Genomic DNA, 25386 nt, shown 5'->3' with positions numbered 1-25386 from the left:
CCTGATTCGAGAAAGGGTGGAAGCCGATTCCGACCCACTAACAGGAACTTAGACTGCTCTTTGTTTTACCGGACTCGAAATTAGTGCCTTTCTCCTACGAATTGTGATGTATTTGGTATGTAATTCAGTAGATTTGTACCCGGAGAACCTGCAGATCGAATTTCGATCCTCTAGGATCAATAGTTGAACAGCTATGGTCGCTTAAAGTTGAGCATTTTTGGAAGTAGAGCATTCCGTCAAGAAGCTGTAAATATGCTCAACTTTAAGCGACCATAACTCCTCAACTATTGATCCTAGAGGTTCGAAACTTCATGCCATGTTGGTTTGTAGTATATATGAAATTATGTGTGTGTGTGTACAACAGTGCCTCATCATCTTGTCCAGCGGTCCAGCATGTTTAATCGAAGTCAAGGTATCGTTTGTAACCGCAGCGTTTACGCGGCTAGCCGTTGAAATATTTCTACAGCTTCAGTTTCAATCGAGTCGATTCTCGAATCGCGATCGTTATTCAAGTCTCGCAGGATCGAATTCCGTTCCGAAATCCTTTGTAGCTTTCCTCCTCCCCCTGCACCCTGGCGCGAACGTAAACTTACGCCACCTATTTGAACAGAACGGAAAGCCGAGTGCTCGCCCGCGGTGCTCTTTTTTTCGGCTGACAAAGGCGGCGCTGCGGCTCTTCGAGAACCACTTGTAACTCGTAATCCTGCGTTCCCCGTTGATTTTACAATGGGGAACGCGTACCGCGCCCAATAGACTCGATCATTCGCTCCCGCGCCACCGCTGTAAACGAACCTCGAAACCCATCCGGCGAATATTCGAAAAAATCGCTCCCGCCAGATGGAAGTTACCTACGGAACCGAGATCGTTTTCGCGTCGGCGGTACCGCCTGTTAATTTGATCGCGGAAAATCGCTTTCACGAAATCTACGGAAAATTCGCCGCAATGTGTAGTCGAACGACTCGCTCCTGGGAAATAAATTGTTAAATTTGGGACGCGCAGAATGAAAATTAAGTGTTCAATTCTTTCGTGAAAACATTTCAGAGATCGCAAGGAATCAAACCTTGAATGTTTCCTTTAATTATAACTAGACTGCGGATTTTATGCGTTTTCGACTAACATGGACACGTAAGATTTAAAGCAGTATGCGTGATCAGTTTTGCTCCTAACTGTATGTTTGTTACTCTCCATGCGTCCTTACATAAAAATGTAAAAAATATATTGGAAAAATGCATTTGGTCGGAATTGTGAAAAACAATAGTAAGAATTGATTTTTACGACTTTTTTTAGCTGGGCTAATAGCGAAAATTTGAAAGGTGTGTTTGGTCAACTTATATATGGTAAATTATATACGCTCCGAAAGTTTCATTGAAATTGGTTAATTGGTTTACGAGTTATGAACGATCAAAAGTGGTGGAAATGGCAATTTTTCATACAACTGCCATTTTTACCACTTTTGATCGTTTATAATTCGTAAACCAATTGACCAATCTCAATGAAATTTTCAAAACGTGTATAATTTATATGTGTTTACAAAACACATCTTTGAAATTCTAAACTTTCGTTATTGACCCAGCTAAAAAAGTTGTAAAAATCAATTTTCACTATTGTTTTTCATTATTCCAACCGAGTGCATTTTTTCAACGTATTCGTTAAACATCAATTTATTAAACTAGTTCGTCTAGCTTTACAGAGAAATTGAAGTCGTTTGGTCCATTCATAGAAAAGTTATTCTGTTTTGAAGTATGTGTGATCAGTTATGCTCCTAACTGTATATTCGTCCGAGCAGGTGCCCCGACCACTTTCACTTAACTCGTCCGACTTCACCACGTTCGTACTACTTATCGTTCTCGATTTATATCGCTATACATAAGTCGTTTATCCTGAAACTTAACTTTTATTAATAGCATTGTGTATCACGCGTAATAACTATTTTGTAGCATAGATAATAGGTCATTACGCGCGGTATAGTACGCCCACCATTAATAAAAGTTAGTCTTAAAGATTTTATCTACGCTACTCTATAGCACAGATAATATGTCCGACTATAAACGTAGTCGAGCTACTTGTGATATCGATCCTCCGTTCCACGGCGGTATTTTTCCGCACGTTAACCGTATCAAGCACAGTTCCGCGTATTCTAATTATGTGTTCCATTCGCTTTCAATGGGGACTCTATCCCGCGTCTTATTATATCAGATGATTGCATAAGTTCGTGCCCGATTTTCACAGTAAATTAGACTCAAAATTAGTACTTTTCTCCTACGAATTATGATGTTTTTGGTATGTAATCCAGTAGATTTGTACTCGGCGCGGATGCAGATCGAAGTTTCGATCCTCTAGGATCAATAGTTGAGGTGATATGGTCGCTTAAAGTTGAACATTTTTCACAGATTAGGGTGTCACTACAAACTGTAAATATGCTCAACTTTAAGCGACCACAACTCCTGAACTATTGATCCTACAAGATCGAAACTTGGACCTGCAGGTGCTCCGGGTACAAATCTACTGGATTGCATACCAAATACATCACAATTCGTAGGAGAAAGGTACTTAATTGTACCTTGAAATGAAGTATATGTATCGCTTCAAATCATACAACTTTTCTAGAAAAAGTTATTGAGTACATATGTTGTACATATGTTGATATCTTCAATTTTTTAAATTTTTCAACAATTTTCAATTTTATATGGTCAATTTTGCTATAAATGCTTACAGATCCGCAATCTAGTGATATCACTGTTGACGATTTTAGCTTTCCCTGGCACAGTCACTTGCTAGCATCCTCATAGGCGCAGGCGGCAGCGCGCACACGTCGCGCAAACCTCATCTGCTTCCAATTAATTCATACTCGCGCGCTGCTATTGAACTAGTTGGATTTGCGGGAACAATCGCCGGATACTGCGTTCGAACGGTCGTTTGATCGGTCAAAGCGCTATTGGTTCAGACATCAGTCAGCGACGGTTCAGCTATGACGGAACCGAGATTGCATAAGGAAATAGTTGATAGAGACAGTGATTCGATGATAGAATTCACCTTCACCATCGGAAGAATAGCATTCCTGAATTTATTCTGCGAAACACGCGAAAAACATTTCTTAATTGGCCTTTTTTCGACCGGTTAGGGTAAATGTACCTATTACTGCGGGTGTACGTTTTACTGCGGTATTTTTCCCCAATGAAATAAAAATACGTAAAAATAAATACAGTTAGGAGCAAAACTGATCTAGTTAGTAGCTTTTGAAAATTTTCAGAAAATGCTAGGATATGAGATACGAAAAAATTTAGTGCGATTTTTATGTTTTGGACCCACAAATGTAATTATCAATGAAAATAGGGTTTCGTTTGCGGTATCACTTTCTTAAAATTCGTCTGGTAAAATTGCAAATTGCATAAACATCCGCAGTCTTCTGATCATACACACTTTACAATCACTTTTTTATTAATGGACCAAATAATTTTATTTTCTCTGTAAGGCTAGAAGAATTAGTTTAGTAAATGACGTCTAAAGAATGTGTTGAAAAAATGCATTTGGTCGGAATTGTGAGAAACAATAGTAAAAATTGACTTCCACAATTTTTTGCTGGTTCAATATCGAGAATTTAAAATTTAAAAGATGGGTTCTGTAAACTCGTCTAAATTATATACGTTCCGAAAATTTCATCGAAATTGGTTAATTGGTTTACGAGTTATGAACGATCGAAATTGGTAACAAGGTCGCCAATTTTGAAAGATTGCAATTTTCGCAACTTTTGATCGTTCATAACTCGTAAACCAATTAACCAATTTCAATGAGATTTTCGGAGCGTATACATTTATTTTAATGCTTAAATATTGATTACAAACGAATCAAATTTTATTTCAGTTGAAAAGGAAGGCGTGAGACATTCATAGTTGTTAGACTTATTTGAAAATCTTCGTGACGCGCGTGGCTCGTTAAAATCCGACAAGGGGTTGACACCTTCCTATGCCTGTGCGCGAAATAACCGAGGAACGAGCGCTTCCACGTTCGTTCTTCCGATTATTCGAAAGACTGCGATATATTCTTGAAAAGAGCGTGCGGGCGGCCGTTCCATCGATCGATCCACGATCGAGAAGTTAGCAAACCGAGGAAATCTAAGTAACGAGAGATCGAAAGAACGACAGAGCGGCGAAAGAAACGTGAACACCGTTTACCCATTAAAAAGCAGGCCCCGGCGGAAAGAGCACGTTTCGTTGCCGCCGCCGGCGGGAACAATTTCATGAATTTAAATTACGTGTTCCAATCCGGAGCCACCGTGAATTCGCCGAATCTTTTTTTCGATGCGACAGAGTTTCGCGAACCGCGGGCAGTCCCTGCAATTTACTGTTAAATTATTTCCCCCCCATCCCATTCGCTTCCTCGAACCGGTGATCCTGTAACGGTTACACTGTAGCGTTATTATCGATAGTGGGAATTTCCTAGTTCATTCGGGAAATGGGCACTTTAATCTCGCGAAATTTAATAATTTATCAAGCGATCGTATCTCATCGGATGGGAAATACGGCACCAGCTGAACCTTCTCACCTCTGACGGCACATTCCTCTCCTTGTCCGTTTACGACCACGCCAAAAATGATCTACGATTTTTTTCTAGTCGATCTACGGAGCTTCGAATGAAATTTTATACATATAGTACACTGCGAAGGCAACACTAGCAAACTTGTTCTTCATGTTTAATTTTATCATTTAAAATTTGTTATTCGTTTGAACCGTGAAATTTACATTACCAAACTTGTTCTTCATTTTTAATTTTATCATTTAAACATTTGTTGTTCGTTTGAACCGTGAAATTTACATTACCAAACTTGTTCTATATTTTTAATTGTATCGTTTAAAATTTGTTATTCGTTCGAACCGTGAAATTTACTTGTTTTTCCAGGATATTTGATCTGAATTACGCGTGCGTGTGTCCAAAACAAATCCTCTGTTCGAGAACTTCGTTGAAAAAACAACTAGTACAACAATATCATTGAACTCATTCTAGAGCTTGATGCCTCTAATTTCGCAGAATAGCAATTGATCCGGCGTTTCGTCGGTCCACCGACACCAGACTACAGGTTTAGGCAGAGAATAAAATCCCCGGAGTGTCTGCCTAAACAATTTCTCTCGCTTTGGAATCCGATATCTCGGGATTCCCAGCCCGGAATATTTTTCGAAAAGCGGCGAGTTCTTCAGAGGGACTAAACCGTATCGATTCCCTGCTGAAAAACGTTCAGACGCAGCCTCCTCGGGCAAATAGAGGGTCGCGGAAGGAGCAGCAAACAAAAGAAAACGCGGAAACCACTTTCCTCCTCCGTTCCCTCCAATGTCGAGGAGGATTGGTCCCGGGTACTTCTCCGGGATACCGAAGGATGCATCGCGTTGAATAATTGAGAACCCAATTTCCTCGGTGAAAAACCCGTCGTATCGGTTCGAGACACATCTCTTCGACCCTTTCTTCTAGCCCCGTGGCTCTCGTCCGTTGAATCGACGAGCTCATGAAACGGTCATTAGCTCGCGGACGGAAAGCTGCCCTCTGAGAGCCCTCGATTCCCCTTGATTCGTGAATCGCGTGCACGCAACCATCCGCGTACCCGATCCTCATTAGCTTCGTGATATAGATTAATTGCCGTAAGAACCGCGCGTCCTGTCGATGACACGAGCAGGAAAATATTCACCAGATTTCCTCTTCGTCCTTCGTCGCCATGCGCAATCTCGTTTCATTATGAGATCGGCAGGATATCTCGTAAGACGTTGTCGTTATCAAGAAAGTGTTCCTACAAAAGTTGTTTGGTATGACGGGCTACATTACACAGTATTAATTGTTTTCTTGTGGGTGCAGTTCTGGAGGACATTCCAAGGTCACCTTGATTTTTTTAAATGGAATGTCCTACTTTTTATACCGCATATCGATAGAGTATCAAATTCCGAGTATAAAAGTGTTGACCTTCATATGTCCTAAACCTAATAGTTAACGAGATATTATCGAAACAATTTTCTTCTTTCTTTGGTTAGCTGGGACACCCTGTATAATGCCAGAAGGTGTTTCTTTATTGGTACCTGATTTTTCAATCTGTGCACCCCCACCTTGAAAAATTTCAAAAAATTACAACCATAACAAAATGCTAAAACATATTTCATAACTTCTTCGAGGAATCAGCTTTGCAAAATTTTTCTAAAATTTCTTGAATTTCGGTTTCGAATTTAAAAATTCTGAAAAAATTCATAAATTTGCATTCTAACAGCTGGAAGATGCCTGATTTTTCTCAGAATTTTCAGTCGATGAGAAACCTGATTTCATTTGTCACTTTGTTATTTGTTCGAAACTTGCCACAAAGTATTTTCTTCCGGCACTTTTGGCAATATTTGATAATGTTGAAGCTCGATTCCAGTAATCGACTCAATTCATCACTGCGAATCAGCGACTTTAGCCCCCAATTCAATGAGACAGAGAGAGAAGTTATTTGTTAGAAAAGAAACAACACTTTAGTATTCGCATAGTTTTCGTGTCCGCTGTATATTCTGGCGGTTCCGCAGTTTCGAACTGTGATTTTTGCGATTCCGTCGGTCCCCCGCAGATGTTTGTGATTGCTTCTCATCTAAATTTCGATTTTTGACGAAGGGAAATTTGTATTTGTACGGGAACACGTTTATGCATTTGTCACTGTATATCCATGAAATCCGGCCACGCGCGCGGACAAAGAATGTCAACCCGAACGAAAGAATAACGGTGCAGGTTTTTTTTATAAATTCACTTTGTCGAGCATAAAACGGCGAAACTTTCGGGCGGAACCTCTCGCGGCTGCCTGCGAGCAGGATATTGCAATTTAGTCCTCGCGGCGCGGGACAAAGCGTAATGACGACTAGCGAAGAAATTATGTCTTCGACTCTCGAAACCGGGTGCCATCGGCTGGTTTTTGGTTAACGAGTTGAGCGCGGTTCGTTAGTTTGATGCATGCGCGGCTGATTTAAAGGGGGCGAGGAATTCCGGCGCGCCGCGACGCGACGCGGGGAGCGGGGCAATAATTGTAATTGGAATATTTTTGCAACGGAGCGCGAAACTTTTATCGCCGCCAGCGGAACGCCATTTTCGAATGGCTGTTCGGGTAATCAGGGTTAATTTCGGGAAATAAACTGATCGAGCGCAGCGCGCGGGGCTTGAACAGCCGGAAATTTGAAGGAACTTTCCAAGTTTCGATTGAATAGTTCCGGATTCGTGGTAAAATGGGGATCGAAGAGTTCGAATGGGAAAAGTTTCGGCTACCGTAACGATTCATCCCTTACAAAGACGTTACATATATAAACGTTCGAATGAAATTCAGGGAATTTTTCAACGTGTCCGATATATAATTATTAGACGGGAATCATATTCCAAGAACTTCTTGAATTTAACCAACATTTTGAAAGAAATATGAAAAGTGTGATCCTCTAGCGTGTTTTTTTTTTAAATTTATTTCTTTTATAAGGTGGGTTCCGAACCACCTAGGGCACCACAGTTCAAAATGGCAAATTTGCAGAGGTGTCGGCGGCGGCGGGATTCGAACCCGCGACCACGGAGTTCGCAGTCGCGCGCCCTAGCGTGTTTGTTCGGTACTAAATGGCGCTGCAGTCGCATTTATAACGCTTACATCCTCCATTTTGAGTGGGCCGCATCTTCCATTTCGTCTAAATTTGCCGTGGTTTCTATAATATTCCTGTACTCGTCACGTTTGCTGCTTAAAGTGCTGAACAAAATAGACACCACACATCTTGGGCATTTACTCTGTAAATCTACTGTTTCTTCAATTCGTAATACCGCGTTGCTTTCAATACATTTGTAAGAACATGTAACGTTACCTGAAGAAAAAGCTTCCATATTGTTGGTCGGGGCTCGCAGGTCCCTCCGAATCCAAAATCGATGTCGTATACCCACTTATGCAGCGTAATTTCCGCGCGCTTGACCTCCGTTTGCGATCGGAGCAAAGTTTTCTCTCTGAAATTCTTCGGGAAATCCGCTTTACGATCGAGCTGTAGCCTAGGCGCGGGGAGATCGCAGCAATTTCTATCGCGAGAGGGAGAGAGAGAGAGAGCAGAGGCGTTTTCGGTGTCACAGGAATCTCTCGTCGATGGCATGGAAGTTGTCCCACCGGTCGATCGGTCTCGGGTTCGCGTGAATTTCGCTCCGAGAGCCGAAAGATTATAAATCGCGGGGTGGAAGATCGCAAGATAACGTAAATTCACGGGGCGGCTTACCTCGCGAGAGCAGAGCGGAGCGGAGCACGGGCTTCGTGCTTTCGGGCCGGAGAGAGAAATTTACTGCAGATTACCTGGAACGGGGTTAGGTTGCAGACTTTTTCCAGGGCGAGAGAGACCATCTTCGTCCCCACGGCGAACTACGAGGTTGCGTCTCCGAGTCGAGAGGCTGGGCTATACAGAGTGTGCCGCTTGAAATCGGACTCCCGATTATTTACCGAACGCATTCGAGCGCGCGGCGAAGTCCCGCCATCCGAGCACAACCTTCCTCATATTTCTGAAATGGAATTCGGAATAAGCCATCTCCGAGGAAATGTTAAGAGCTCGTCTGTGCGGACCAATCATCGCCGATAAATATCATTTATCTACGTACAATTAAACGCTAAGGGTATATGAGCTTGTAGTGAGTACACAGAATATTCATATTCATGAACCATAAAATCACATAAAACGAGCCAAAGAATTTCAGTTCGCGAGAGAAATACACGGTAAAACTGAATTTTCCTCGCAACTGTGATAGTAAAACAGTGTAAGGAGACATCTAGTATGATCAATATTAGATTACACGTTCCAGTGGGTGCTAATTTAGCAGTCGACGCGATAATTAACCTCCCGAGAACCGACACCATTGACGGCGGCGCGACGCCTCGTGCCGAGCTCTGCTGAGACTCTGTTTGATCACAGTGTTCCATTTTAAAGGCATTCATTTACACTGTGAAACTAGAAAAAAAACAGAAAATAAAATCTCTGTCGAGGCACTTGGCAGTAAAATACTTTTTAATCGTCCGTAATCATATTTTGGAACTGCTGTTACCAGACGGCGCGGATCTTTATGCAAAATAGACAATTTCTACGAATTAGAAATTTATTTTCTTTCATACAATTAGTACGTTTGCTGGGCTGAAAATAATGTAACAGCAGTTTTTATCTTTTCCTAATGTGTTCACTGTTTGAGATTACACCTATTCGATAAGGAGAATAAACATAAAAATAATCAAGGACAATCAACATAATAAAAACGCAAAATAACTGTTACCACGCAGAAAAATATTCTACCTGAATTGCAACAAATTTATTTCCTTTCTAAATCTGTTCGATAGGATGAAAACATCTCGCAACGGTTCTAAATTACAGCTACTCTTGTCACGAATGCATAAAATCAGCTGTCTAATCATCATCGATCGAATCGAATTACTTGTCGGAAGATTTTCAATTCGGTTGATCGAAATCCTAAGCGTATAATCGAGTGGCCGCACCATACAGACGGTGGATTGCGACTATATTCGAGACATCGATGAATTTCGGGACAGGAAGGGGGTGTGTACCCGGCAGAGGAGCAGACTACCACGCCCCCGTCCCTAAAATTTCATCCTCTGAATGATTAAAACGTAATACAGAGACACGCCTACCGGAGGAGACGACTCGCAAACCCCTCGTTCACACCGTCGTTGTCCCCTCTGCCCCCTTCTATTTCCATTTGCGAACCCCTAAACCCCCATACTGTTACTCACTTTCACCCGTCCTCTCGCTTTCCGCGTATCGCGATACTCGTTCTCTCACTTTCCCTGATTCTCTTCCCCTCTCGTCGTTCGTCCCCGTTCTCTTCCAGGAGTTGAGCACAGCCACCCCCTCGTTTTTCTCCTCTTTACACCCCCTCCGTCGTGTATTTCAACGCGGTGTTTTTTCGCGTTTCGCCTTCGTCGAGGGGTCGGGACACCCTCGGCGCAATCCGCGGCTGAATTTTCACGGTCACTGGCTGCAATTTCGCTCAGCGGTTTGCTCACGGTGGATCGGAGGGCGCGGGGGTGGAAGCGGCGTCGAACCGGAGGGTCGAGAGAGAAAGGGACGTCTTTATTATAGGGTCGGGGCAAGTGGTCTGCGAGAGGAACAACCTCCGCCACCGTTATACGTACAATTATGCGACGGTAAAATCAGAAGTCGGTGGAAGGGAGAGAGATGGCGCGCAGGCCGTAGTCCTTTCCGTGATTCCATGTGCGGTAATTGCGAGCCGGCGCGCGCGCTCTTTCCGCTGAAATTGATACACCTTAATGAGACGCGAACCGAGACCCCGGGAAGATAATACAGCCGACCGAATCGCGGAACATGGAACCGGATCGATCGATCTTGAATTACACTCCGGCAACAGCAATTTCGCGTTTCGACAACCGATACACCCCGCGACACAACTATTTATGAGACGCCACTGTGAGGTTCTCGGCCCGAAAACTCGGACAAAGTCGATTTCAAAGTTTAGGAGAGCGCAAGGTCGATGAGTCTCGGATTTGATTGAAACTTTGTAAAGTTATAGATGTCGTTGTAATTTTTGTAATTTGTAATGTTTGTTGCAATGTAATTTTTTTTAGAGATATGAAGGTCACCTTCATTTTTTTAAATGGAATGCGTTGGCCAGGGTTCGATTCCTTGTCGATCAGAATTTGTTTTTATCAATTAAACTTTCCTTATTCGTGTAAAAACATATTTCTTTTCAATTTTGACTTGGACCACTTTCATAATTATGTTCACACACGTAGTTTACATGTGGTCTAACCGAATCTGAGACAGAGAGAGAGAGAGAGAGAGAGTAGACTGTGCAAGTTAATCAAGCTAACTGTAAGTTCTAAAGTAAAGGGCTTCGAAACCAAATAAATTCCTCGGGACAGGTACACACAGAATTACGACGAAGGGAGGAAGAACCGAGCTCAGAACTCCGTGAAACTCGATCATCAATTTTCGATTAATTAAACAATCGTAAAAGCGAAAGATCCTTGGACCGGTGAGAGAGCCACGAATGCGCGTGACTGCCGCAACCTGCGCCTTCGCTCAGGAAGATCCGCTCAACTTCCGGAAGTTTGGCCGCCGTTAAATCCTCGTTACCCCGAAGATTAATCCGCGCTGCCGGCGCCGCGAAGCCTGAACTCTTGCCCGCGTAACAGGACGTGTAATGTGTGCAATTCATCAAAAGCCAATTATTAATTCCGCTCGCTGTAGCTCCTGGCCGAACGTACGCACGTACATCCACCCCCCCCCCCCCCCACGAGCAAAACATCCTTCCGTGCGTTCGGTTAATTAAAAACCAGCTGACCCTCGTCAGGCAAAGCTCCCTGTTCGAATTCCTTCACTGCTCTTCTTCTTCTTCTTTTTATCATTTCCCACTTGACGTAACTGAAGAAACTGTTTGCACCTTTTTTTCCACTCGAAATTATACGTTCCTCCTCGAACAGGGGAAACAAAGGACCAAACCTAACAGACTCCATTAGAAATTGTATTTTTATTGTATATTCTATAACCCCCCGCAAACATATCTACCTTTCTATTCTTAGCTAATGGACATATTTTTCATTTGTACAAAACTCTGCAAGGAGAAAAGTTGAATTGACCTATTAAAGGGCAAACTTCGTTCTTAGAGAAAAGTCTTCAAGATATCAGATAGGAACCGTTTCTGAAAAATTTCTTTTTCACGATTAGTGAACTTTGAGCGCGGATATCTCGGAAACGATGGGGGATAGCGAAAAACTGAATAAAATCAATCCTATGGCACATTTTGTCAGCTTTAATCTTGCATAGAGTGGTCTGATCGCTAGAACGCATAGTTTCCGAGATATCCGCGCTCAAAGTTCACTAATTGTGGTGAAGAGTTAGCTTCACAATTAGTGAACTTTGAGCGCGGATATCTCGGAAACTATGCGAGATAGCGAAAAACTGAATAGAATAAATCTTATGGCACATTTTGTCAGCTTTAATTTTGTATAGAATGGTCTTATCGCTGGAAGGCATAGTTACCGAGATATAAGCGGAAAACCGAAAAAGGGGACCTTGTACATACCCCCTAGCAATGGAAACTGTTAGTATGTTTACCTCCTAACTAGTCCAAACAAAGAGTCAAAGTTAAAAATTGTGTTCCTTCCATTTCCCTCTACAACTTTTCGTTGATTGGACTATAATAGCAGTTGTCACAACTTTATTGTAGTGTCTGTTTCATTAAACAAATTCGCTATTGAAGAATGTCTATCATTGTCTCCGGAATTGTTGACAACGATAACGTCGAAGCCGAGGGGCTGGAATATTTGATCGTTTGATCGTATCCGTCCAGGTGACTGAAACGTTACGCGGCACATGTACATAAGTATCCCCTTTCCCGCGTCGCTCCCGCGTGAAATATCTGTCTGGGACGCGTGCTGCGGCGATATTTCGCGATATCACGCAATACGGGCTGGCTGAGTGTACCCGGCACTTATCGATTTCATTGTCTACGGCCGTTCCAGCACTTACTCGGCCGGATAAAAATGTGCAAATGTTTTAACGCCGCGTTGTACGACGCGCGACGGTCCGGCAAAAAGGGCTGGAAAACTCGAATGGAACGAAAACATCGCGGAGAAGCGAGGTACCGGCGCGGAACGAGTTCTTTTTTCGTGGGTTTCTTTTCGGCGAAAAGGATTAAAAGAAACGGGGCGGACTAATCTACATGAAAAAATACATTGCCACCGATAAAATATACGGAGGACGAATTAATGCTGTGTAACGGTCGCGAAATATTTACGCGGGACATTTTTACTAGAGGCACAGCAATATTTACGAAAACATTTCTAAATTCGAGTCTCTCGCTGGATGAAATGCTGTCCAGCTACTGTCCAAGTATTTATTTTTGTTATTTATTTGAACGTGGTCGCGTTAATGGCGAGGTTGTTAGACTTGCATCATTAGGATTTGATGCGTTTATCACAAGAAATGAGTAGGTGCAATTTGGAATGATAAAAATATTGGAAGAATTTAAAGATACTGTTATATCAACCTGTGAAACATACTACAAAAGAACACTCGAGCTTGTTGAAATTCGGATAGAAAGTGTCTATTTTGCATAAAGATTTTGACACCTCGATTGGTGATAGGTTACCATTTCTTGTAGAGAATATCAAGATGCAATAATTGGTGCAACAAAATATTTTATATTATTAATACTATATATAACATAATTAATATAATATTATGTACAATGTTAATTATATGAAATATTTTGTTGCACCAATTATTGCATCTTGATATTCTTTACAAGAAAGTGTTAACCTACCATCAATCAAGTTATCAAGAACAGTCGATTTTTTTTTATTATAATATTATATTAGATTGAGATTGTAATATTAAATTAATATTACATATAGTATATTATATAATTAATATTATTTGTGAGGGGGTAATATTATTTATACAAATTTTATATAGAATTTAATATTATTTTAAACTAGCATTAAATTAATATGAAATTTTATATAATTAATATTACTTGTGTGTGTGAGTGGGTAATATTATTTATAAAAATTTTATATAGAATTTAATATCATTTTAAAATAGCATTAAATTAATATGAAATTTGATATAGTTAATATTATTTGAGGAGGTAATATCGTCTATAAAAATTTCATAGAAAATTTTCCCCTCTCGTTTGCTATCTAGTTTCCATGTTTCAAAAAAGTGACTGACCTTCATACCTCCCCTACGCGTCCACCTACAAAACCGTACCACCCTTGATACCATTCAACAGTACACGAACCATTTTCCGCAGCGAATAATATTAGTCATGTAAATCGAAGTGGTAATAGGTGGCGACCCTGTACGCTCATCGCAAGCGAGCCTGCAGGCAGCAGCCATTAACCGCAGAAATTCGAATGACGCCGCGCGGGCGTCAGCGGGGTCGTTACAGCATCAAGGATGCAACTCTCAGTAACAGGATCTCCGGGGCATGAATAAAGGGACAAAGGTTGATTGCGAAAAGACGACTGAGTCAATGAAACGTGTAATTATTATTACTGGAGGAGGAAAAAGGCGGGTAACGTTCCGCGCGGAAACCAGCCGCGATGCAAAAGACCAAGACAAACATGAAAGCGACAAACGGCGGGGATCCGACGGCCGCAGCGACCGCAAGGGAACGAATTCGAAGGGGGTAGGAGGGTGGGGTTCAAAAAGCAACGCGGATAAGTCAAAGGGAAAAGGGAATTAACGAAAGACGGAGGAGAATTTGATGAACAGCAATGGCGACGATGCTGTCCGCGTCCGTGGGAAGGAAAACGCAGGGAACTTCGGTGGAAAGAAAATGCTCGGGAATAAAATCAAAGAGAGTTGCAGGAGGATAGCGGAGCCGGGGGGCGTGCGGGGAGGGGAGGAGGAAAGAGGAAAACCGGTGAGGATCTGTAACGTCGTTTCGTTCGTCGAAAGACCGTCAAAGCGAATATGCGCGGGATTAAAATTCGATACGGATATCGCGTTTTCTTTCTGCCAATACTGTCTCTCAGCCATTCAACGGGAAATGCCGATCGTTAAATAATTCTTGCTGGCGGAAACCTATCCGGGAGGAAGCATGTGCCATCCTCTACCGTTTCTCCCTCCTCCTACTCCTTGCTCCTGCTCCACTACCTGCGCCTCCGTTGATCAGGAAGCCGCGGAAAAGCTTCTGTCCGCAGCTTTCACGGAAAATCGAAACTGGATACGGTCAAGGGTATCGTTGCACCGATTCGATCCGATTACCGATACCGCGATCAAAGAGGAAAGGGGAGGAAACGCAACCGGCATCCTTTCCTCTATCGTTCATTCTCTCTCTCTCTATCTCTCTCTCTCACTCTGTTTCCCCTCGCCAAAACCCATGCTCGGACACCAGGCACGTATTCAATTTTTCCAAAGCGACGCGTATCGACAGCGCATCGTCTTCCCGGAGAACGGATCTTACGCGGCCGCCCCCCTGTCATGAGATTTAAATATACCGACGAACTGTCGATACCGTTTACGTGTATGTAAACAAGATGATCGACGTTGTCGTGAACCTCGCGTGTAAACTAGCCTCCTTCCACTTGCCTGTGAATTATTAATACATTTTCAGGCATTTTCTCACAGTGTCTTGAACAGACCTTCTGACTTGTCGTTGAGTTGGACTACTGGAATTTCGTGTAGAACGTGAAGCAAGGTAACAGATTAATAGCCTGACCGTCATTTTGTTCTTTACACTACAACGATACTGCATGTTGGCAAAAATAGGAGCGATTGAAAAAGGGTTGTGTTTTCAATAGACTGTATAAATTTTCGAATGCGACTACACCTTCCTCCAGTATATGTTCAACGAATTGGATGAATGTTCGACAAATTAAATTGTTAAACGAAAGACTGTATTTCATTGTGCAGATTGCTTTATTGCTATTGTATTACATCGTCGACAATAATATAACATATTCTTTAATGTTGTAATAATTTAATTACATTAAATAATAAATAAGCATCTGAGGCTAGAGTCCACTCGTGAAGGCGCCATTGCCAATCAAGAAAATCGTTAACAGTACTTCTAAGAACAGAAATGTATAGAATCTTTTATTACTATCATAAATTGTGAAGAAGACTAATTCATGGATGTAATTAACCATATACGTACCTCGCAGCGCCACCTAAGGTCTGTTTCGCATACACCCATTGCCTTTAGCTTCATACATGCTTTTCTCTTCGTATCATGAATTGTGTTGCTTAACGATGCCATACAATATCCTGACAACAAAATCAGGCAAACGAATAGGACCGGGAACTGTAGCTTGCAGATCATGGTTGCGTTAGTATACCTCGAAGTTTCTGGAGACAATGATCGACACCAAAACCGTACATGTTATATACTTCGGGGAGAACGTGACAAATAATGCTTACGTGAACTGTTAAAAATCCGTTTTTATATTTTCCGCAATTAAGGTTTATCTGAAATGCGTATTTCGTGCAGAATGTGATGCAGGGTAATAAACAGATTGAACGACTACGATTATACTTATTCTTTACACTACAACGAAACTGCATGTTGGCAAAAATAGGAACGATGAAAAAAGGGTTGTGTTTTCAATAAACTGTATTTTTCGAATGCGACTACACACCTTCCTCCAGTATATGTTCAACGTATTCGTTGAAAATATTCGAAAAAATCAAATTGTTAAACGAAAGACTGTATTTAATTTTGCAGATTGCTTTATTGCTATTGTATTACATCGTCGACAATAATATAACACATTCTTTAATGTCGTAATAATTTAATTTGGAGAAAAAGCAATTCATTTCATTGGTGGAAGCATCTGATGGCGCCATTGCCATTCAAGAAAATCATTGACATAACCTCTAAGAACAGAAATGTATAGAATCTTTTATTACTATCATAAATTGTGAAGAAGACTAATTCATGGATGTAATTAACCACATACGTATTTCCTGCATGTCCGCTTCACATGTCCTACGCATTCACCTTTCTTAAGTAGTTCTTTACATCTTCTTATCGCGTTGTCTCTATACTTTCCTGCTTGTGCCGATCCCATAAAAAATCCTGATAACAAAATCAGGCAAACAACTAGGAACGGGAACCGTAGCTTCCAGATCATGGTTGCGTTGGTACACTTCGAAGTTTCTCGAGACAATGATTGACACCAAAATCGTGCATGTTATATACTTCGGGAAGAACTTGACAAATAATGCTTACGTAAACTGTTAAAAATCCGTTTTTATATTTTCCGCAATTAACGTTTATACGATGCAGGGTAATAAACAAATTGAACGACTACGATTATACTTCTTTGTTGTCCAAAGATAATGCGTGCTCGAAACACAGGGGCGATTCAAGAAGGTAACGTTGTATTTTCAATGAACAGTATTTATTTTCCAATGCAACTATACATCTTCATCAATTATACATATAGCGCATTTGGAATAATTTTTTATGATTGTGCTATCCTTTTTCTTCTGGTCAACATTTTCCCTTGAGCTCATTTCCAATATAGTATTAATTGCATTACTCTCCATTGAAGTCACCATAGTAGCATTATCCATGATGCAATTGGTGTCGTCAATCTGTTCTATTCCTGTTCCGTTCCGCGCAATAATTCTACAGAACGAAAAATAAATGAGTTTAAACATGCAAATACAGTGAGGTCTTGATCTAGCAATACGAAAAGCCCTCGGGTCCGTAAAGTTTCTTAGATCGTGTAGTTCCTTAGATCGCGTAGTTTCTTAGATCGCGTAGTTTCTTAGATCGTGTAATTTCTTAGATCGTGTAATTTCTTAGATAGTGTAGTTTCTTAGATCGTGTAGTTTGACTATTCTATTGTGAATTCGCCGACCAAAGCTCCCATTTTCTTAGATCAAGACTTTACTGTATAAAAAGAGCACCAAGTACGTCATCAACGTTTTAAATCGAATACTATGATACTATACCGGGCAAACTGCCAACATCAGCGGATGATAACAATTCAACCATGACGTGCACTAAATAGATAAGTCGAGGTTACTCAGAGTTTGGAACAACCAATTAATGTAGAATCAATTACTTACTGACTCTGCGGGTGGAATGATCCATCCTGACATGCAGATGGCAGTGATAACGAGAAGGAAGAATGCAAACACTTGAGCCATGTCTCAGTTGATTTTCTCCGCTGTTTGATTTCAACATATAGCCATCGGCGTTTTATATGAAACCTCACTGTACACTTAAAGTCACGTTGTCTATTTTAACTCGTCTTTCGTGCAGCGAATAACAATTTTGGCATACTCTTACACAACGCTTTATGCACAACTTTTACTGCGAAATATAAAATGCTGTAAAAGTCATTACAATGTGGGAACTTTATTCGATTTTTAGTACATTTGTAGAGGTTTGCGCCGGGTGACGTTTTACGGCAGGGACATCGCTATTGTGCACTGGACCCGGTACGTAACTTTTTGTAGTTTGGCTACGGCGCGCGGCGTTGGGCCTCTCATCCTCACTTAGTTTCATGGAAGCTACAGCGTGACTAGTTTCCAGACGCTCTATTAAAGAAGCATTCTACAGATTCATAATTCTTGATACGGGATAATCGCGCAGATAACAGTATTTATATCTCGAATTTATTTCTGAAGTGTCAATACAGAACAGACAGACAGACAAGAAAGCGAGCTAATATATGCGTGGTAAAATAATGGGAAATGCAGCTTAATACACCCAATATAGAATATTTATTTTCTTCAACACAATTACATCTTCATAAATGGTACAGTGTAATTAAAGTAAATCGGCCGATCATCGCTTATAATCCTGACTCCTCTCTCGTACATTTGAGCTAAACAAACAAATATAAGCAACATTATGGATTAAAATAAGATCTAAATACGATGCTAGACAGAACAATTAATATAATTAATGAGAAACATAATCGTACTCTGCACATTATTATATATTTCTGGCTGCGGCAAAGGTTACTTCGTGGTAAAGAACGGCATGCTGGTGCCAACTAAAAATGATGATTCAATGACTTATTCCGTGGAAATAACAACACAGCGCTAACAAATGAAAATTATTTACCGAGTCCGCTACTACGAAATATCCCGATAACATAATTAGAGAAACGAGTAGCAGAAGGAAGTTTAGCTTCTGATTCATGATATCATATGTTGTATTCCTGTCTTTCATGCTAGTGAACGTTCACTGTAGTGACTCTTCACGTTTTATATAATAAACGTGGTCGAGATTGTGATACAAAAGTTGCACGATAAATTTTTACTGTTGGCATGAACTTCGTGTTCGATTATATGAGTACTCTAAAAGAATACTAAAACGAATAACGATGACACTAAAAACTGATAAATTGATTTCGCAGGATATTTGATAATGTATGGAACTAAAAAACAAATTTATATAAATTAAACAACTCGTGACGCTGAAGGTTAAAATACATTATAATAATATATAAATATATAATTATTACTGTGTAAAATAATAGTAAGGTTGAATATACTGGTCTTATTTGTGGGATAAAAGAATAAAATCATTAATAGTAGAGGTAAATCTTTACTGCACTCAAGATTTCTGCCTGTCTTCTACAAACTATGTAATCCAGTAGATTTGTAACCGGAGAACCTGCAGATCGAAGTTTCGATCCTGTAAAATCAATGGTTCAGGAGTTATGCTTGCTTAAAGTCGGGCATTTTTCAGTGTATTTGACAGGTAAGGGTGCCGCCATATTGGTCGCGCGCCGCTTACTTATCAGAGGCCCAGCATGGCGGTACCCTGTACTTGTTAAAACCGTGAAAATCGTTCAACTTTAAACACGCATAACTTTCGAACCAGTGAATTCCTCAAATTAAAACTTTGATTTTCGACATTCTCTCGTCAAAATCTACAGGATTATAAAAGAAAGTTAAAAATTTCTGGTTTCATTTCATTTAAAAAGCTTCGTTGTACCTGTGTTAATGGATTCCTCGGCGCGACTTTCATTAGTCAAGTATGCAACTGCGAAGAAGTGGTTCGGTATAAAGAAATAAAGAAATTTGTGTTTGCCTTGCTGATACTCGAGATGATAATTACTGGCAGGGCAGAGCGTAGCTACTTTGTAGGACGCAAATAACGGAAAGAACAGAGGGAAGAAGGAAATATTCTTATGTAAAGAAGGATCCTTGGATTCTGTAGCTGCTGTGCTCGTATTCGGTGCACGCAGGAATGTTTCCCCGCAGGAAACAGGAATGCACGCCATCGGGCAAATACGAGAACCACATTCGCCTGATATCTCTCTCTCTCTCTCTCTTCTTTTTTTTTTTTTGGCAGTAATAAAACAAAGACCACGCCGCGAGTACGCGATATTTTCGCGAGCTCGAAAAACCTACGTATTTAAATTCATGATCTACTGCCGCGCAATATTAACATTATTAACATGAATATTCCGAAGTTATAATTGCAACAAAGGTTATCCTAGAATTGACTCGACAAAGTTGTCGATCAACAAATTCTTTTTACGGATTTTTTATGCATTTATATGGTGTGTGCGCGTATTTAAAAAATATACATCGCATAGAGAGTAACAAACATTAATGATCTCTCTCTGAAATTAAATCAGAATAATTTTTTTATGAATGGACCAAACGACTTCAATTTCTCTGTCAGGCTAGAGGAATTAGTTCAGTAAATCACGTCGAAAAAACATGTTGAAAAAATGCATTTGCTCGGAATTGTGAAAAACAATAGTAAAAATTGATTTTTACGACTTTTTTAGCTGGGCCAATAACGAAAATTTAATAGACGTGTTCGGTTAATTCGTATAAACTATACACATTCTGAAAATTTCATTGAAATCGGTTAATTGGTTTACGAGTTATAAACGATGGAAAGTGGTAAAAATGGCAGTTGTACGAAAAATTGCCATTTTTTCACCACTTTCGATCGTGTCCCTTGTATGCGGGACACCCTGTACATATCGAAGAATATTATTGAATATTATTGACGTAGTCATATAATCTGCAGGCTATCAATTACTTGACAGCGATATATTTACAGAGATACAATGCAGATATATTTCTATATTGATTTTACGAAGTAAACCCCGATTATCAACAAATTAGTGGTGCCAGAGTGAAATATATATATTGATGTCGGTAGCCTGGCGATGGTAAATAACGATAACGGCAATTCGATTACCAGTTGTTTGATTTTCATTTATCCCGGCGGTTTAGTACCGAACTTCAAACGTATTGACTTAGGAGCCGGTACTTTCTATCAGAATCAAATCGAGGCTTTCCCATTAGACCTCGCAACAACCGTTTCGCTTTTCTGGTTGAAGGTTAATCCATTAGCCCAGACGCTGAATAGTGATTGGTGTACCGAAACACCAATGGGTTCTACAGTTCACCAATCTGAATATGCAGTTGCACTGTCTATCTTGGCAACAACGCAATGGCAGCTGTAATGAATAAGCATCAAACAACAGACGCGTCTGATCGGCGGCATGTTCGTTCGTTTGTCCTAACTCTAACTCAGGGGTCGGCAAACAACGGCCCGCGAGATGATATTGTTTTTTACATGAAAATTAAATCAAATTACGCGCTATTTAGTCCAGTCAACGAAAAGTTGTAGAGGGAAATGGAAGGAATACAATTTTTAACTTTGGGTCTTTGTTTGGACTACTGAGGAAGTAAACATACTAAAAGTCCCCACTCCTAGGAGGTGAGCGGAGTGCAGGGGGGCACATAGAAGGTCCCCTTTTTCGGTTTTCCGCGTATATCTCGGAAACTATGCGTCCCAGCGATAAGACCATTCCATGCAAAATCAAAGCTGACAAAATGTGCCACAAGATTGATTCAATTCAGTTTTCCGCTATCTCGCATAGTTTCCGAGATATCCGCGCTCAAAATTCACTAATTGTGCTGAAGCTAGTCAAGTAAGGCAAAAATTTCATTTTCCCCTTTTGACCCTACGCAGACCCGTGTTCGGGACTTTTATCGATAAAATACTGCATATCAACGTCATATATCCATAAAATGTTAAAAATCATATACAATGAAATTATTCTAGGTCGGATGAAATGTTTAATTTTCAATATTCAGTGTTTTTCATTCACTGTTGTCTCTATTGTGCTGGCTTCTCGTTGTTACGTCGGAACAAAAACTGATTATAAATATTCGATATTCGTTTCCAGCCAATTACCAACAATAATGGACGAAACGTCGACGAACGGATTCGCGAATAAAGAAGCTGGCGAGTTGACGATCGTGCTAACGTACACCAAAAAAACAAATGCGAAAAAGCTGGACACCGTTTGCCGGAAAGGAAACGGGAGTTCGAACAACGTGTGTCCGCCGGCCAAGATTCATTTCATTAATCTATTTGTCCTCCCGCTGTACCAATATCGACGCGCCGCCGCTAATTCCCGAATTAATCTCCGACTGCAGGCTGCGTAGTTTACGTGGCCGGCGGCCGCAACTTTCCATTCGTTATCGTGACCCGTTTTGTTTCGCGGTGAATAGCGTGCGGCCGCGCGTTTGCATTTATAGCGTGAACACGAAACCGATAATGGAGGAACGGTGGACGGGCAGAGTGCGTCGGGAAAGTAGGAGAGTGAAACAAAGAGAGGAAAAAGAAAAGGAAATATAGCCACCGAAGGGAGAGAGAGAGAGAGAGAGAGAGAGAGAGAGAGAGAGAGAGAGAGAGAGAGAGAGAGAGAGAGAGAGAGAGAGAGAGAAAGGGAGAGGGAGAGAGAAACGGTGAAATTCGGCGTACGATTCAATCGAGGATTCTCGGCCGGTTCGCAGCTCTTCCGTCTGCTCCTTTTTTTCCCATCCCTATTCACGCTCTGCTCCTGTTGATCCCGAGCGCGGCTATTGGAATCCTTCGGAAGGACGTTTCATTTCTGGATAGTTACCTTCGTCAAGCTGAAATTGATGAAGCTATTTGCTATCTGTAGAACGAGCTGTCTGCTAGACGTCAACTGATCGAAATATTTCATAAATTGACGGGAGTCCATGTCCAGACGAAAAACAACGATGTACATAAAAGCTCTTCGGTGTATACAGGGTATCTCAGAACACCGTACCACCCATTTATAATCTAGAAAATAGGTTAAAAATAAGTAAATAGTTAAAAATATCACCATTTGATAGAACGTATTCCGATTTATAAAAGAAGCACTTTGAATTTTCGAAAATAACCTATTTTCTAGATTATAAATGGATGGCACGGGTGTTCTGAGACACCCTGTATGTGTGTATGATGTTCTTTTATTGATCTTTACGCGAACTAAAAATTGTTTCATTTACAGGATAGCGAAGGGAAGGTATAGGACTTGTGGTGCCATTTAAATTAAACGACATTTACTATACATAGTTTAAATTTCCCGATGATTAAAAGGCGCGTTTCATTGTCGCCATTCTAGTCGATCAATTTTTCAACTTTTATTCGAGTAAATCTCGAGTCACGGATTCTTCATTCTGATTAAAAGAAGACTCCGCGTCGTTGATTTTTAAATTAGAATCATGTCCGATAGAGATCCATTAATCTTGATCATCCCGGGTACGGCAACAAGCAGTGAACAACTTTTCTCGTTCCATAATCATTGCCCCCCCTGCGATTATTTCCGTATTATTTGTTGTCCTGGTTGTCAACCTGGTTTATTTCCCGCGTTTTATTTCCTTTTCGCGTCTTTCGCTCTCTCGCTGGTTTTATCTGTTGCTCCCGATCGAAGCGACGATGACAGGAACGGTGACAAAAGGGGAACTTGTCCGCCAGTAATGACACCTTTAGAGCGTCATATTTGCACGACACTGTACACCATGCATCATAAATACCGCCGTTCCTGCCCTTTTCAACGCGCATTTCTTTGCCGTTCTGTCACGGTTCGCACATTCCTAAGTGGGTCATCAGTGATGACGAATCTTCACGCAACCTGGCTAGGGAGCGACGCTCCCTTTTAAAAACCTCCCTAACTTTTTCGCCGGAACCGCGAAGTTCCATTACTAACATTTTCAAGAAACATTTCAACGTAGAAAACACTGCAGTGTTGTGAAATGTACATTATATTTATAAACAAATCAGCCCCGCTACGGGATGACAAATCGATGAGACAATGCGGGTAAACTTTACTTTACCGGACTCAAAATTAGTAACTTTCTCCTACGAATTATGACGTATTTGGTATGTAATTCCGTAGATTTGTACCCGGAGAACCTGCAGATCGAATTTCGATCCTCTAGGATCAATAGTTGAGGAGATATGGTCGCTTAAAGTTGAGCATTTTTGAAAGTTGAGCATTCCGTCGAGAAACTGGAAATATGCTCAACTTTAAGTGACCATAACTCTTCAACTATTGGTCCTAGAAGGTCGAAACTTCGATCTGCGGGTTCTCCGGATAGAAATCTACTGGATTACATATACCAAATACATCATTTAATTTTTTATTTAATTGTTTAACAGACATCGTGTGGCGTCCTCGGATGGCCGATGCGGTTAAACGACAGTGAAAAGAGCCAGTCGCACCGGGAGAATGTACTTTGAAGGAATACGTAGGCCATTCAGAATTCATGGCGTGCAAATGTTCCGAAGCGCGGACTCTTCCCGCGCCATTCGACGGGGAATTGTCGTTGTTTGGTTCTTTAAATATTTCATTCGGAAACTCGTACTTACAAAGTGGATGCACACTGGGACTGCACCGCTAAAGAATTCTATGGTGTATCGCGGAAACACGGCGCCCAACGGACTTTGATTCAGCACGAGTCGGAAATTGAAAAGAAATAAAACGGATTATAGTGTAACTACTGCTCGGACAACATTTGTAACGATTGTGAAAACGTTCTTTACCTTTCATCCTGCGTCCGGGTTGACTTTATATGGTTCAGGTAAGCTAAAACGTTTGTTTACCGGGACCCCATTAAATGCGTTGCGAAATTCTACAGTGATATGTCTGAATTTATAACATTTCTCTTTCAAGTGTTCGCTTGGGCAAATAGTAAATAGAAATTAACCAATGGACTGCGGATATTTATGCATTTATAATTTCTTCCGACCAACAATAATTCCATTCTACATAATTCTTCTCATTTTATGGATAGGAAATTGATACAATACCTGATGCAATATTAATTACAATACTTGTATTCTCTTATGATTCAGTATAATGATGCATGTTGGATTGCGCGCCACCATGTGAATTGGTCGGTTACTGGACGGTTGGGGGACCGACGTGAATCGGGCTGCGTACCAATGGTAGAGTGGGGAGCTTCTTCTACTTGCAGATTCTCAAGTTGTGTTAAAGTAAAGTGTCTCCTCGTTCATTTCAATTACAAATTCCAAGATTGATTCCAAGAAAAAACGTTTAAGAACGCAGTAGTTCCTTTCTGTAAGGATAAAAACCCAGGAAAAAAATCAATTTTGGTCAGAAAGAAGGTTAAAGAGGACTAGCAGAACAGAAAAAGTATCACGAATTTTCGGGTCCCGAAATTAGGCCACCCACCCCTAACAGTTACATTTACTTCCTTCTGCACGTCACATTTTCGAGATCCGCTTCTAACGATCATTTCATTGCGAGAGCCTCGAACGGTTTAAATTCGGTGGAAGAATCTCTTCTCAAAGGTATAATTGGCTGCTCCAAAATTTGCCGAAAGACCCTCTCGAAATCCAAACAGCCCTAGTTTGCTCTCGTCGAGTTTCAAAGTCTAACGACACACGGCGATCCCCGTGTCTCTGTTCCGTTGAAAATACACCGGCATTAAATCGTCCGGGGCGAGAGCCGTTGCGAAAAAAAGAACGAGGGGTCCCGAAGTTGCTTTGTCAAGTCAATCAACAACAATATTTCGTCCCCGATTTCCCGAAACGACTGAAGGGGAGTAAAATAAAAAAAAAATAACAGTGTCAATCGTTCCGGCG

The 25386-nt window shown here is 41.0% G+C and overlaps 1 protein-coding gene and 3 long non-coding RNA genes across 11 annotated transcripts in view; 1 reads left to right on the top strand and 3 right to left on the bottom strand.

The window, feature by feature from the left end:
- Con (leucine rich repeat protein connectin) overlaps positions 1 to 25386 on the top strand; it is a 333106-nt gene that overhangs the window by 292418 nt on the left and 15302 nt on the right. The gene's annotated exons all lie outside the window — the stretch shown is intronic.
- Positions 16196 to 16629, bottom strand: LOC143218395 (uncharacterized). The gene is made up of 2 exons (XR_013011041.1): positions 16439 to 16629; positions 16196 to 16355 (listed from the first exon to the last, which is right to left on the bottom strand). It is a non-coding gene; the product is annotated as an uncharacterized LOC143218395 (long non-coding RNA).
- Positions 16867 to 17693, bottom strand: LOC143218396 (uncharacterized). Its single transcript, XR_013011042.1, has 3 exons — positions 17559 to 17693; positions 17442 to 17492; positions 16867 to 17112 (listed from the first exon to the last, which is right to left on the bottom strand). It is a non-coding gene; the product is annotated as an uncharacterized LOC143218396 (long non-coding RNA).
- On the bottom strand, positions 18067 to 18677 carry LOC143218394 (uncharacterized). Its single transcript, XR_013011040.1, has 3 exons — positions 18565 to 18677; positions 18422 to 18493; positions 18067 to 18322 (listed from the first exon to the last, which is right to left on the bottom strand). It is a non-coding gene; the product is annotated as an uncharacterized LOC143218394 (long non-coding RNA).

Source organism: Lasioglossum baleicum, chromosome 19, assembly GCF_051020765.1.
Source record: "Lasioglossum baleicum chromosome 19, iyLasBale1, whole genome shotgun sequence".
Lineage (NCBI taxonomy): Eukaryota > Metazoa > Arthropoda > Insecta > Hymenoptera > Halictidae > Lasioglossum > Lasioglossum baleicum.
Note: the sequence above shows the minus strand (reverse complement) of the source record. Positions and strands in the feature narration are given on the sequence as shown.